A 14,135-nucleotide genomic window follows, 5' to 3' on the forward strand; every position below is an offset into this window, starting at 1 on the left:
GAAAGGCTGCAGCAAGGAAAACATTTGGCAGATGGTATTGTGTTTGGGGTCACCATGGTGATGGAAACAATCGCACAAAGAAGTATGAAAGTTGCTTGAAAGGGATCCCACGGGGTATGAGATCCTAATTAACTTCGCTCAATTCAGTCTGTCATAATGAAAGGCTCAGGTTTATTGTGGTATAACATGTTTACAAGTGCTGTTTGTCATAAAGTTTAATAGCCCCGTACCACTGAGACTGATGTATTTTTAAGAAATCTCATGCGGACATTTGAAAACCGATGATGCAAAACGATGTGCTCAAGGTATTTGTACATAGAAGCAGTGAATTAAATCCTCACAATACCATGAGGCTCATACAGCATTTGATGATTTGCTCATAGGTGAAAATTTCCATGTCTGAGGATCAACCTCGGACAGACACTGCCGTGGTGTGCTGAAAGTTAAAGCAGGAATTTGTCACTCATTCAGGGTACCAGCGATAACTTATTCAGGGTACCAATGATAACTCATTCAGGGTATTGGCGATAACTCACCTGCTCTTCGGGAGAGACACTGGAATTTATAATATGTTTACCCGACGTACGTAGCACAAAATGGGGTCAAGCAATTGGTTAACTCTGTCTGTCCATCAGTCTGTTTATCTGATCGAGGACCTACTGAATTTCAATTGAATTGTACAGTTTACTGTAGAACACAAATCGGAACATTAATCGGAACATGAACCTGCAGTTTCGCAGTACTTTGGCTCTGAATGTGGCAAATTGTATGGCGTCTCGTCTCCAACGTGCATGCACATTTGCAGTAAGGTAAACCAATTGCTTCAGTCTGTCTCGCAGTCAAATAAATAAATAAAAAAATTGAAAATGGTATGTGAGAGGATGCAGTATCTGGGTGAAGAAGAGGCTGTTATTAAAGCCTTGTACATCTTGATGAGCTCGGTGCGGCTCAGGAATGAATGCCTTAGTTCTACAGAGAATACCCAGGAACTGTTGGTACTGGTTTGGTGATATGATTGTCTTTCAAAAGATTATGAGAGACAGTGACAGGGACTGCACTCTTCAGTGGCTGTCCAGAGATCGTTTTCCGATCCCTCTTGAGAAACAGTCTGAGAGCATGTGACTTGCTGACAACTTACATATCGTTACCCTCATAACAAAAGTGCTTGTCATTTTTTCCAGCTTTGAGAAAAACACAAAAAACTGCAGCAATTCTTCATCAACGAATATTTATTCACTATTTATTGTGCACAGATTTGTTAATGGAAGCTAAATGAAACACAAATCTTGTTACTCGTTATTATGATTACGTCATGGCTATAGATGACTCGGGCAGAAAATCTCAAAAACTGGAAAAAAAATGACTTAGGCACTTTTGTTATGAGGGTGACGATATTATAAAAATCGAGGCTGGATGCCAGACAGCTAATTTGGGTCGGGTAGCCAAAGAAGGTCACCACTTTTTGTCGGATAAAGCTTTTTTATTGTTCATTATTCATCTCAAGCATATGTTTGATTATATCCAGGTGGGTGTGCACTTCTCACCCTTGGGAAAAAATGAGAAAGGTCAGAGAATCCAAAATGGCCACCATGGAATTGAGGGAATCGACTTATATTAATAACTTCACAAGTTGGAAAAGTATAAACATGATTAAAATGTCCTTTTATATGTTTTCTGATATAAGGAATCTGAAGTCACCATTATTATTTTTATTTATTTATTTTATAAGGTAAAATGGTGCCTATATATGTGCAACACACCACCGATGTGGAAAGAAATGGCTATCTCAATTTTAGCAATCAGATAATATATGATAATGACTAAATGAGCTTGTGTTTCAGATGTAGGGAATAATTAAGATCATCGTTTGTTTCGGAACCCCCCCCCCCCCCCGTGTGAAACAATATTTATTATTATTTTGTGTATGTAAATTACAAAACTACAGTACATCTTTCAAACCATGTCAAACTAGAGAGTTCATAGAACACGACACCCTGTTCAGTGTTTAAGTAAATACTTCAATTTTAATAAAATAATGATTTTTAAAGATCGTTTTACAGAATTTTAGTGCCACTGAAGCAGTCTTATATATCACCCTTATACACTTTAATAGGATGACATTGAGTTACAGTTTAGGAGATGGAGGCTTTATTGATCACCCTCGATAGAACACAGCAGCAATCAGCGTCGTACATAGCCATATCGGCGGTCTCTTCTTCACCCCGATACTGCATCTTCTCAGATACCACACCCTCTCATGCTGCATATATCAATATATAGCATGGTTCTTGTAAGTATTATGAAGACGATTTGTGTTCTACAGTTTTCAAGTATTAGATTCAATTTAAATAAAGCTTTAAAGATGCATGAGGAAATAAATTCCAGGTTTTACCAGCGTTTTACCCAGTGTCTATCACATCACCCTATCCAACACATCACATTATTTATTCGTGCCTGTTGGTTATGTCCTTTATGACGTCCTTAAAACGAGTAAGTTTCCTGTTTGGAATGATTTTCAATTTTGATTGACTCCCAAACAGGCAGACATAGTAAAAATATTGTCTCACTCTTCTGTGTGCAGACGCAGTTGGGACGAATTCACAGCCAAAGTACGGTAAAACGGCAAACTTGTCTTCCTATTCACATTCCGATCTGTGTTCAAAATGTAACATTTGATTGAAGTAATTTGTCCCTCTGTCATAAACTGATGATCATAAGATGATAAGACAGACAGACAGACTTCAACCAATTGCCTAACCCTGCTTTTCTCATCGTTTGCATGGGTAATGACTATACTGTTATACAGACACTGGTATTGTTTAACTCATTGTTTAATCCTCATATTCGCACCTTTTTTTCTTCAGGCCTCTTTCGTGACTTCAATAAGTATGACATAATTCTTCAGCTGATTAATCACCGCAAATTGTGACAATTTCGATCTCCTCTCCACGTGAATACACAAACCATCGGGGTTGGTCTTCTCTCCACCTGAATACAGATGCTATCAGGATTAGTCTCCTTTCCAACTGACTACACATGCCATCGGGATTGGTGTCGACACGTCATCAAATTAAATTTTTCTTTCCATATACTTTTTTGGAATTGATATTGTTATGGCCATGCGTCTTCAATGACCGTCACGCCGCTCGGAAGGTATGGGACGAAATGATCTCCACCTCAGCCGAGCTAATTTAGCATGAATCAGCATCTTAAGACAATGACTGGGGGGAATAAGCCAACAAGAAGAGTCGAGCGAAGCATTGTCAGTGATCTGCATTCGTTGTACTTTCACCCAAACCCAATCTTCCGATCCAATGAGTTAATAAGCCAATTTCACGAAACGCTATAGAGCCTACTCTTGATGACCACACAATGCTTCATCAAAGCAGGAATTTAATGCATGGAGAAAGGGAGGAGAAAGAACATGGTCACACAGTGGGGATCACGGACATTAACCAATGAATAAACTAGAAGGGCACTTGGGAGAGCGCATACCTCCGCCAGGCTGATTAGTTTACGTTTTGTATCCCACTGATAGGCTGGATCTGGATTCGGACCTGAACTAAAATTTAATCGACTTGTTCTCTTCACCTAACAAACTCATCCACCAAGTTTCGTCCAAATCCGTCCGTAACTTTTTGGGATATCGTGCTATGCATCGTTTTAGCCCGATCTCTCAATGGTGAGAAATCATTAAAAAAAATTCTTGGATCCAGATCCGGATTCGGATCTTCACCAAAATCTAACAATTTAGTCCATGTCACATACCCAAGCTCTCCACCAAATTTCGTCCAAAACTTTTTGAGATATCCTGTTCACAAACAGCCAGACAGATGGGGTGAAAACATAACCTCCACCCACCTTCAATGGCAGAAGTAAGTAACCCCACACAATCACAGGCAGTAACCAAACCACATTGACTTAACAAATAACCTTAACTCTTTCATTCGGGAAACACAAGACGGAGAAAGGAGATGACGAGACAAACAGAAAACCTGTGCTCTCCAATCCTTGTTCGCACATGGAGTGCGTACTCATTTGGGTGGATGCGCTCCTTGACCCGATCGGCTGTTGGGGTCATGGTCGGCATGCTGTGGGGCTTGTCCTCATAGCCTTTCCCTTCGGGAGCCATGACCTCTTTGCTCGAGCACCATACAAACCGCCAGCAACCTGTATGCCACGTTCTCCACTTGTGTCACCCAATGACCCACAAGCCACCAAGGACTACAAACCTACAAAGGATCAGGAAACAACAATGAACCACCGCCAACAAACACCACACGTGGTGTGCGTGCTTTTATAATGTCCATTTGAAACATCTGTGGTGCGTCCATTGGCTGACACGGTCTGACAGATGATAATTGATGGAACGTGTCCATTGGCTGGCAAGCCAGGAGAATTCCATAAATGTGCAGTTGGTGATTTAGTAGCTGCTTTTCAGCCCGTCCGATAGCCCTGAGTGTGACAGATGTCCACATATGGGCATGTTCCTGGCAGGTCTCGTGTCCTTGAGCTGACCCTGTGATTGCACTCGTGGGCTAATGCAATTGGACGTTAACCAGAGAATAAACTCCATATAAAGGACAGATAACAATGGAAGGTTCTAGAATGTAGGGAAAGAGGGAAAGTGGGAGGTAGATACAAACACTAGGGTGGGGGACATGAGATCTTTCGAAACATGTGCTTGATACGCTTTATACTATACAAGAGTTAAATCACACATTCTACCATGTACTATGAAATGGCTATTCTAATCTCCCCCCCATTTTACCCTCTATTCCAGATCCATAACAATTTCTTTGTTGTCAATGCATTTTGCATAAAATATCCCTCAACAGTGATAAGTTATTCCATTCTGAATGTCATGCCTTCCTTGATTCTATCCAGCTCATTCTGAGCTGGACTTGTGGGCGAAGAGCCCGAGTTCAGGATAGCTGAGACAAAAGGTGTAAGCCTACAGTATCTCATTAACTACTCAGGATCCATAGGTATGGTGCAAAACAATGACTAGTTAACCTCCGCCATCGAAGATCAGAGGTAACTGTTTTCACCCCCTTTCTTTTCTGTTTGTTTGTTTGTTACTTACGAAATCTAAAGATTTCGTGAGTATATTGATGACTTCTGTTTGTTTGTTTGTTTGTTTGTAGGCACGATAACTCGAGAACGGAAGAAGCTACCAATATCAAATTACACTACGTGATTCAGGAGGGTGATGGCTAGTGCTGATTATATTTTGGTCAAAATCGGTCAAAGGTCAAGGTCACAGTGAGGTCAAACATCCAAAACATTTGATTTTTCATGGTTTGGTACAGATAACTCGAGAACGGAAGAAGCTACCAATATCAAATTACAATACGTGATTCAGGGGGGTGATGGATAGTGCTGATTAGATTTTGGTGAAAATCGGTCAAAGGTCAAGGTCAATGTGAGGTCAAACATCCAAAACATTCGATTTTTCATGGTTTGGTACAGATAACTCGAGAACGGAAGAAGCTACCAATGTCAAATTACACCACGTGATTCAGGAGGGTGATGGCTAGCGCTGATTAGATTTTGGTCAAAATCGGTCAAAGGTCAAGGTCAATGTGAGGTCAAACATCCAAAACATTCGATTTTTTCATGGTTTGGTACAGATAACTCGAGAACGGAAGAAGCTACCAATGTCAAATTACACCATGTGATTCAGGAGGGTGATGGCTCGTGCTGATTCAATTTTGGTCAAAATCGGTCAAAGGTCAAGGTCACAGTGAGGTCAAACATCCAAAACATTCGATTTTTGATGGTTTGGTACAGAATCATCGTAGAAACTTCTGGTTTGCGTCGCTACCTTCTCCAGAGACAGCTTTTATGAGACAAGGTCAGAGGTCAAGTTGACGATTTCGTAAGTACCAGTCTATGACTGCTTGTTTGTTTGTTTGTGAACAGTATTACGGAAAAACTCCTCGACGGATTTCAACGAAACTTGGTGGGGGGATTAGGTATGGTCCAAGGATCATGCCATTAGATTTTGGAGTTGGTCCAAAATCCAATATGGCCGCCATGGCGGCAATTTTGAAAAAAAATTTGAATTTATTTTTTGCATTTCTACATGTTTTAAGTGATGTCCACCCCCCGCCACCCCCAAAAAAAAATAGTTAGAGAAAAAAAATTTTTGCAACTTTTTTTCAACAAAATTTCGATTATTTTTTTTTTTGAATTTCTACATGTTATAAGTGATTTCCAACAAAAACATGCCAAAATTATAATTGCGGCTGATTTTGGAACTTCAGGTGGATATACCCACGTAAAATCAATTTCTGTCTCAAGGAAGCTAGTTATGACGAATGAATTGAGTATGTAAAAGTTAAAAGTAAAAGGGAAAGTTGCAAACTATAACTCTGTGAGCACTGTTGACGTCAAATTGAATGAATAGGATATCAGGTTCACTTGAGTGACCCAGCAGTATTGGCGGCGGAGGTTTTTCACTCTCCCGAGTGCCCCCCCCCCCCTCTAGTTGTCACTGTAGGTATCCTCGTCAAGTAACCATAACACAAACTGTAATAAAACAGGTGGCACCATTCCTTCCAATGATTCCTGAGTAGCCTCTGAAGCTGATGTGTAAGCTGGAGGGTTTGAAGTGCGAGATTGAAACAGTTTTTCTCAACAAACAGTAGGTATCAAGTGAATCCATGTAATCTGCACCATTGTTCATTTTGTTGCATTGTGGTTCCATCTTATAGCTCACTTTTACAGCAGCTCTTACAGCTTCTCCCAATGTCATGCTCCTGCTCATTGTCGATTTGGATTTTCTTTGGCCATGCTGTCTTTGAAAGACTCGAAAGTGTCCAATGTACTTTTGTAGTTTGCACTCTAACTTAGAGCACGTGTCTGCCTCTGATCCTATTCGTTGCTTGTACCTTGACAAAATGTGTGACATGGATAGGGCTTTGATACTTTTCAAAGAAATCTACATGTAAATGAGATACAAGCTGTTGAAATTCAGTTTCCTGCTTAGATGGGTTTACTCGCATTATGCATTCACTTCCACTGTCATTAACTTGCATGGATGCGGGTTGGCCTTGACAACACATCGAAATACATCCTGAATGATACAGTACATCTTTGCCTGTTAAGTTTGCACTCAAGGTCATCAGCAACGTGTCCTGATCTTCTTTGTTGGGTGTCAATATCTGCAGTAATTTCAGTGTTTTTTTTTCATTTCATCTTTTTCATTTTATTTTATTAATACAGAAATCTAAGTTTCTGGAGGAGATAATGACAAGAGGGCTGCAGGTTCAAAGACTGATAGGATCAAATGGGGGAACAGAGAGACAATGGCATCATACACAGAAGTAGATGGGTGGCAGAATGGAAAGGGGAAGTTTGGGTGGGGTGGGGAGAGTACAAGAGATTTGGGATTGGTATGGAAGAAAGCATGAGGTGCCGATGGGCAGCACTCGTAAGACGGGAAGGGTCATGAGACCACAGACACAGAGTCGGGTCCACAGATGAGAGTATAGAGGGATAGATAGTTCTTGTAAATAGGAAGAATGGTACACCACAAGCTGAATGTCTTTCTCCACCACTTGGAAATCTACATCAGAAGGTCATTGTGTGAGACAATGACAAACATTATCATGTGTTTGCAGCTTTTATAACATTTAAAATGCTTTTAGGTGTACCTTGTAAAGTCATTACATTTATGGCAGCTCTGTATGCTCAAAATAAGACCACAGTGCCCTGTTCAGGCATGTCATTTTTTTTTCCAGTGGAGACACATTGCAGGTTTGGGAGGACCACCTCTACTGAGGCTGAGACCTGCCCTTGATTTTTCACCAATAAATTGGCATGAGGGATCAGCCTCACAGACCTTGGCTTGAATCAAACGTGTCCATTCGCCATGGTCAGAGTGTGGATGGGGCTGCGTCCCTATGCTAAGGCTATAGCCACAAGAAAGGCTATCTTTTTCGGCAGTTACTGCAAAGAGGCAATTTCTAAAAGTTCACACGGCACCCGAGCCAAGGCCTGGAGAACCAAAGGCAGACTCCATGAAGGAACCAGCTGTTTCAAATGGATGCTTATTCAAAAAGGATCTGTCAAATTTGGAAAGAATGCTCAATGACGAAACTGAAGAATTGTCTGGAAAACCTTTTGTGTACTTATGCATTAGCCATGTGGTAACCACTAATGGTGGCAAATGCTAACCCCTTCTCAATTATGGAGACGAGGAAGTCAGCCACCTTTCCTTAAGGGGCAACACCCAGATCTATCTCTTGTCCCTTGTACCATCTGCAGAAAAATGCCAAGTGGGAACACATAGGTAATTTGGGTATATTCAGGATGGCACTGGGTGGTGAAAGAGGCAGCCTTCCAAAAAAGTCCTGCCTCTTCCACAGATCTACTGAGATATGCCACAATGTTAGTCAGCGATGAGCCAGGTTCCTGCCTGGAATTTCCGAGCAGGATTGGGGAGAGGAGGTTCTCCATAAGAGGTAGGATCCTCATTAACCCGACTATAAGGTGCAGAAATTCCCCCGAGTCCGGGGCGTATGGGCCACCAGGAAGCTACCAAGAAGACAGCCACTCCCTCCTGCTCCAACTTCAAGAGAGTTTGCAGGATTAGCAGGACGGTGTCCAAGAACAGCACACTGGAAGATGGTGGCAGAGCTTTTTTTTTGTATTCATAGTTGAGGCTTGTGAAAGACCTCGTACTAGTATGCTGAACAGACACTGAATGGTACTAGTACTAGTACGATGCAAACAAGTCGATTTGTGGAAACCTGAAATGCTTAAAGATTGTCTTCATGACCTGTGGTTGGTATCCACTCCAAGGGAAGGTGCTGTCCTCTTCACAGAAAATCTGCCAGTATCCTTACTTCATCTCCAGAATGTACACTGCAAAATGATACATCCCCTGTCGGTGGGTCCATTCACAGACTTCTATTGCCATATGATAAAGGGAGGATGAGTGAGCCTCCCTCCCCCCTGTTTGCTGATATACACCACAACTGTGTAGTTTTTATTGATCATTACGTACTGCCCTTTCACCACAGCAAGAAAACCCTGAAGAAGCAGCCAAGCAGCCCTCAGTTTCAGCATGTTGTTGAGAGCTCGAGATGATTGAGGAGGGGGGGGACCACTTACTGGACAAAAGATTGCCTTGGCAGTTTGCACTCCAGCCCTCCTTGGAGCCATCCATTGTCACGAGCAATGAAGGCAGATGTAGCCTGAATGGAGTTCCCACCAGGAAGATCTGTCGGGTGCCCCACCAGCTGAAGAGCTGCTTAAACTCTTGTGGGATGGGGATGAGTAGGTTCAAATGATCCCCTTGAAGGGAGAAGCGATGTAGAAGGTTGGACTGTACGCGCCGCATGTGGAGCCTGCAATCCATTATAATAGCTAATAGACTGGGGAGGAAACATAGGAATGGAGCCAGAACTTTCCAGGAGTCACTTGCAGAGAGGTTAGTTGAGATGACCTTGAATGGATTTTCTTTTTACAATGAGCAGATGGACGTGCCAGTAGATCTGCCCTTAGGAAAGTGGAATTGGGAAAGACTCAAACTTGACTTCTCTCAATTGATAAAGAGAAAGAGAGATTTGACCAATGTGATGGGAGTCTGCATGTAGTCTCTGAGGATGTGCTCTGACCCTGCCACTTGCAGCCAGTCATCGAGGTAGCAAAACATTCTGAGGCCTTGTTGACGGAGTGTCGCCACCACTGCCTGCACCAGTCCGGTGAATACTCGGGGTGGGGGGGGGGGTGGTTGGGTTAGAGGCCAAAGGGTAAGGCGGTATATTTAAAGACCCGATCCTCCACGGCAAACCCCAATTGATGTCGGGACTTGGCATGCATGGGAACATGCAGGTATGCATCTACATGGTCTATGGTTATCAGCCAATTCCCTGGTGTCAATTGTGGCAGGATGGAATGGAGTGTCTCCATGTGACAAGGGTGACTGCGGATATAGTGCTTTATATCCTTTCAATTTAGAAGCATCCGCAGTCCCCTGGAGCATTTGGGTGATTCTTTACCTCCTTGATTGCCCTCCCCGAGAAGGGCCTGGATTTTTCTGGCCACAAGTCAAAAGGATCGGTCTGGTTTTGACTTGCTGCAATATTCTTTGCCAAGCGTTCTAGTTCTGGGGAGGAAAGGGGAACTGCAAAGAACTTTTTGTAATCTTCAGGTACGAAGTGAAAAGCATGTTTCATTACAGGAATGCCCCATTTGAGCGGATGCTTGGGGTGAAATGAGTCATAGTTCTCTTCATAACGAGCACAAAGTCAGATTTTCCAGACATCCTGACCGTCTAAAGACCCTGGTAGTCTAGATAGATCACATGTCGAGAAAACTCACCTTCCAGTGTCTGTTATGCCACTTGAGAGATAATGGTGTAACAAGGCTGCTGCCACCATCCCTGCCCCCAACAACAGGCCGAAGGCAGACTGTGATAGTGGGGACACCACCTGCTGCCAAAGCAAATAGCCTCCCCAACTGGATCCTCAAGGAGGGACTATGAGGCGAGGTTCAGATTCAAGGCTACCTTTTTCTCAATACTGGTAAATGAGAACTTGTGAAGATAACAAAGTCGAAGCCAAAAACACGTGCAACTACAAAGGCACTCGGTAGAGCGCGTACCTCCGCCACGCAATGCCTGATCAAATAGAACATATCGGGCCCAATATTTTTTTTTGAAATATCATACTATACATCGATTTGGCCCCACCTCTCAATGGTGAGGAATCACTTTAAGAGTTAAAAAAAATTCTCATATCCGGATCTGGATTCGGATTTTCACCAAAATCATCCATCCTTGTCACATGCCCAACCTATCCACCAAGTTTCGTCCAAATCCTCCATAAGTTTTTGAGATATCGTGCTGTTTTACTTTTGTTTTGTTTAATATTTATACATACTCAAGGCTCATGGAAGAGCTATGACATAGAACAAAATCAGGATGCAACACAACAAAGGCAACAGCAGGAGAAAGGGGAAAGCACCATCAGCAGGGAGGAGGGAGAAAGTAGATGGAGATGGACAAACAAGGGATGCAGGTAATGATGAGGGGTAAGGGAGAACACTGAGGTTGGACAATGTTGATGCAACAGAAAAATTTTGGGAGGGGTGAAGGGTGGTTTAACAGGTGTAGAAAAGATCAGGATTTTGGATGGGGAATGACTTGAGATGGTGGTGAACAGCTGTCTTGAAGACCTGCAGGAAAGAATGAGATTGAAACGAGTATGGAAGGTGATTCCACAGGTGGCAAAAAAGGAATAAATGAGTGGAGGTGAGCAGTGATTTTGGATTTAGGCAGTTTCACTAGGATGGGGGTTGCAGGTTGACCAGATGCATCCTGCAGATACATGGGGGACAAAGCACAGAGAGGATAGAGGGTGCAAGTCCAGAAATGAGGTGGAAGAAGACAGAGGGACCAGTGACCTGTCGGTAATGGCGAAGAGATAGGACCATAGACTCAGCTTCATTGTGAGAGATTCTACTGATATTGAAGGCCTTTGCTTCCACAGTACCAAGATGAGCAAGATGTGAGGCAGGGGAGCCAGCCCAGAAGGGAAAGCAGTACTTCATCAAGCAGTGGATGAAAGACTTGCAGGTGGATAGGAGTTCAGGTGTGCCAAGAAGGACTTTGAACAATGGAGGATGCCCAGTCAGCATCTGGCTTTGGAGGCCAATTTTGAAATGTGACTTTCTCAAGAGAGATCATGGCTGAGAGTGAGACCCAAGAGTTTGTGTTACTGAACCTTTTTGAGAGGTTTGTGGAGAAACTAGATGGAAGGGTCGGCATTGAGGAACTGAGCACTCCGGTGGACCTTGCAGTTCTGAATCTTCCTCCAGCGACCATCAACGAGCACATGGTCAGTCACCTTTGCCACACCACCAACATTGGAATACCAAATCCAGCGATGAGGCCATGGGTGCTGAAACCATGAACCGGCCACCCTAAGTCCATGACTTCTTGCAAAGTCAAGGAACTTGGTGTTATTCTGGTTCACAGTTCCAGACCCATGGGGACCAATACTTGTCTCATAACCATCCCTGTCAGTGCCAGTTGATGCACTGAAATCCCCCAAGACGAGAAGAGTATCTTGCATGGGTTATGATCAACCACAGACTCAAGCACAGCATCGAATGCTTCCTTCACAGTGAGATCACTCGCCTCAGTCAGAGCATATGCAGAGATCAGGTTAATGACACCCAAAGAGTGAGGAATCCTCAGTCTCGTAATATGCTCGTTGACCGGTGTTACCTCAATTATTATGGGAGTCAGCTTATTGGACAAAACTACAGGAACTCCTTGGGCATGGGTAATCATCAGAGTGACCAGACCAATAGTAGGTGGAACCACCCACCATTATCTCACCACTCTATGGTCTCCGAACCTCAGAGAGTGCTGCAATACCGATGTTCAAATGCTGGAGCTCAGATGATAGCAGAGACAGGTGATCATCCTCTCTTCGGGATCGGACATTCCAGACACCCACCCGAAGGGACAGACCGCCGTCTGGTGGACGAAACCTCAGCAATACCCTGACACACACCACTGCAATCTGACCCAGGAAAGTTACCACGTGCTTTTTCTCCTATCATCAAAGAATGGGGGTCCTGAAAGCTTTGCCTCATTTTCATCATCCAAAGGGCTGCTCTGAGCTGCTCTGCAAAGGGCCGCTGCACACGAGCTACTCCCATGAAGGGGGTGGGGGGATTCATCACCCTTGCCAAAGGACAGGGTATTGAATTTGGGTTCGTTTGTTTGTTTGTCCGTGCAGAACTTTTAGTATTTTTCTTCGCAACCACTTGTCGGATTGAGACAAAATTTTCACAATAGGAGTGACGACTCACATAGAATGTTTAAATGATAATTATGATGTCATAGTTCATGTGGCGTGGCAGCCATGTTGGAAAAACGGAAAAATTTTGCACCTCTGTGTCTCTGAAACCACACCAAGGAAAAAATTGAAACTTGGCAAATGGCAAGTACCCCTCATGGGGAAAAAGTGTGCTTTTTAAGACATCAAAGGTGCCTTTGTTATGACATCTTAATTGCATATGTAGAATGCTACATGTGATCAGTATGAAAAATTTTCAGGGTCATCTTGGAGTAAAATGGTCCACAGAAAAAAAATTTGTTGATGTCATTGGTGATTTGGCAGCCATATTGTTAAAAAAAAAAACAATAAAACCTTCAAAAATCCACTTCTCTGAAGTGGCTAAACAGTTTGAGGCGAAACTTTACACATATGACCACCTTTCCATGAGGAACAAAAGATTCACACATGTGATGTCATAGCTTGGCAGCCATGATGGATATACCCAAATCCCATAAAAATCTTCTTCTCCAGAATGGCTGGTCAGATCGAGGAGAAACTTCACACAAATGCTCCACAATCCTTGTGTGTACAAGTTTGTTCAGGAATAATTGATAGGTCACATGGTTTGGCAGCATCATTGGATTGAAGAAAAATATTAAATAATGTTTTCTCTGTCACTTGTTTAATCAATTGACCTGGAACTTCAAAATTATGATCTAGTAGTGATGGGGAATACATGTTATAAATTTCAACTTGATCAGACACATGGTCTGGCAGGCATAATTATTTAAATTTTTTTGATCTGAGTTCTTTTTGAATTTTTTTAAAAATGAAAATAGCTCATTTGGCTGTATCTGGATGGGTTTCAGGGTAGAGGAGTCGCAGCTGAAATGTGAATCCTATCAAGGTTCCATCTGATGACTTCATCTTTGCTTTTTGTGCTTGTTTGGGTTCCTTCTGATTACTCCAATGCAGGACTGTACCTATTTGATCTTCCATTTGATTTGAATTGAATTTATTTTAATCCAATTCTGAATTAAATTGAATAATAATAAACGTCATGGGTAAGGGTCAGGTGTCCAATCAAAGTGGGAATGTATCAAAGAGGGATGTCTTGGTACACAGACATCACTGCCAGCAGTTATAAAGTGGTAGTTCTCATTATGTCTATTATTAATTACGTAACACACCAGCACACAAACGCCACACAAAATACACCACGCAAAACAATACAAACACCACACACAACAAGTCCTGGCGAGGGTCTGCAATCTCTGATTGCTCTTTTTCTTGTTTTTCTTTGCATTTTTTTATGTGCTTGGCGGAATG

General features: G+C 42.6%; 1 long non-coding RNA gene across 3 annotated transcripts in view; it reads left to right on the top strand.

Annotated features, from left to right (window-relative positions):
- The window catches only part of LOC147030392 (uncharacterized), a 137,015-nt gene that overhangs the window by 73,021 nt on the left and 49,859 nt on the right, over positions 1 to 14,135 (top strand). The gene's annotated exons all lie outside the window — the stretch shown is intronic.

Source organism: Eptatretus burgeri, chromosome 3, assembly GCF_056783735.1.
Source record: "Eptatretus burgeri isolate ZD-2024b chromosome 3, Ebu_testis_v1, whole genome shotgun sequence".
Taxonomy (NCBI): Eukaryota; Metazoa; Chordata; class Myxini; order Myxiniformes; family Myxinidae; genus Eptatretus; species Eptatretus burgeri.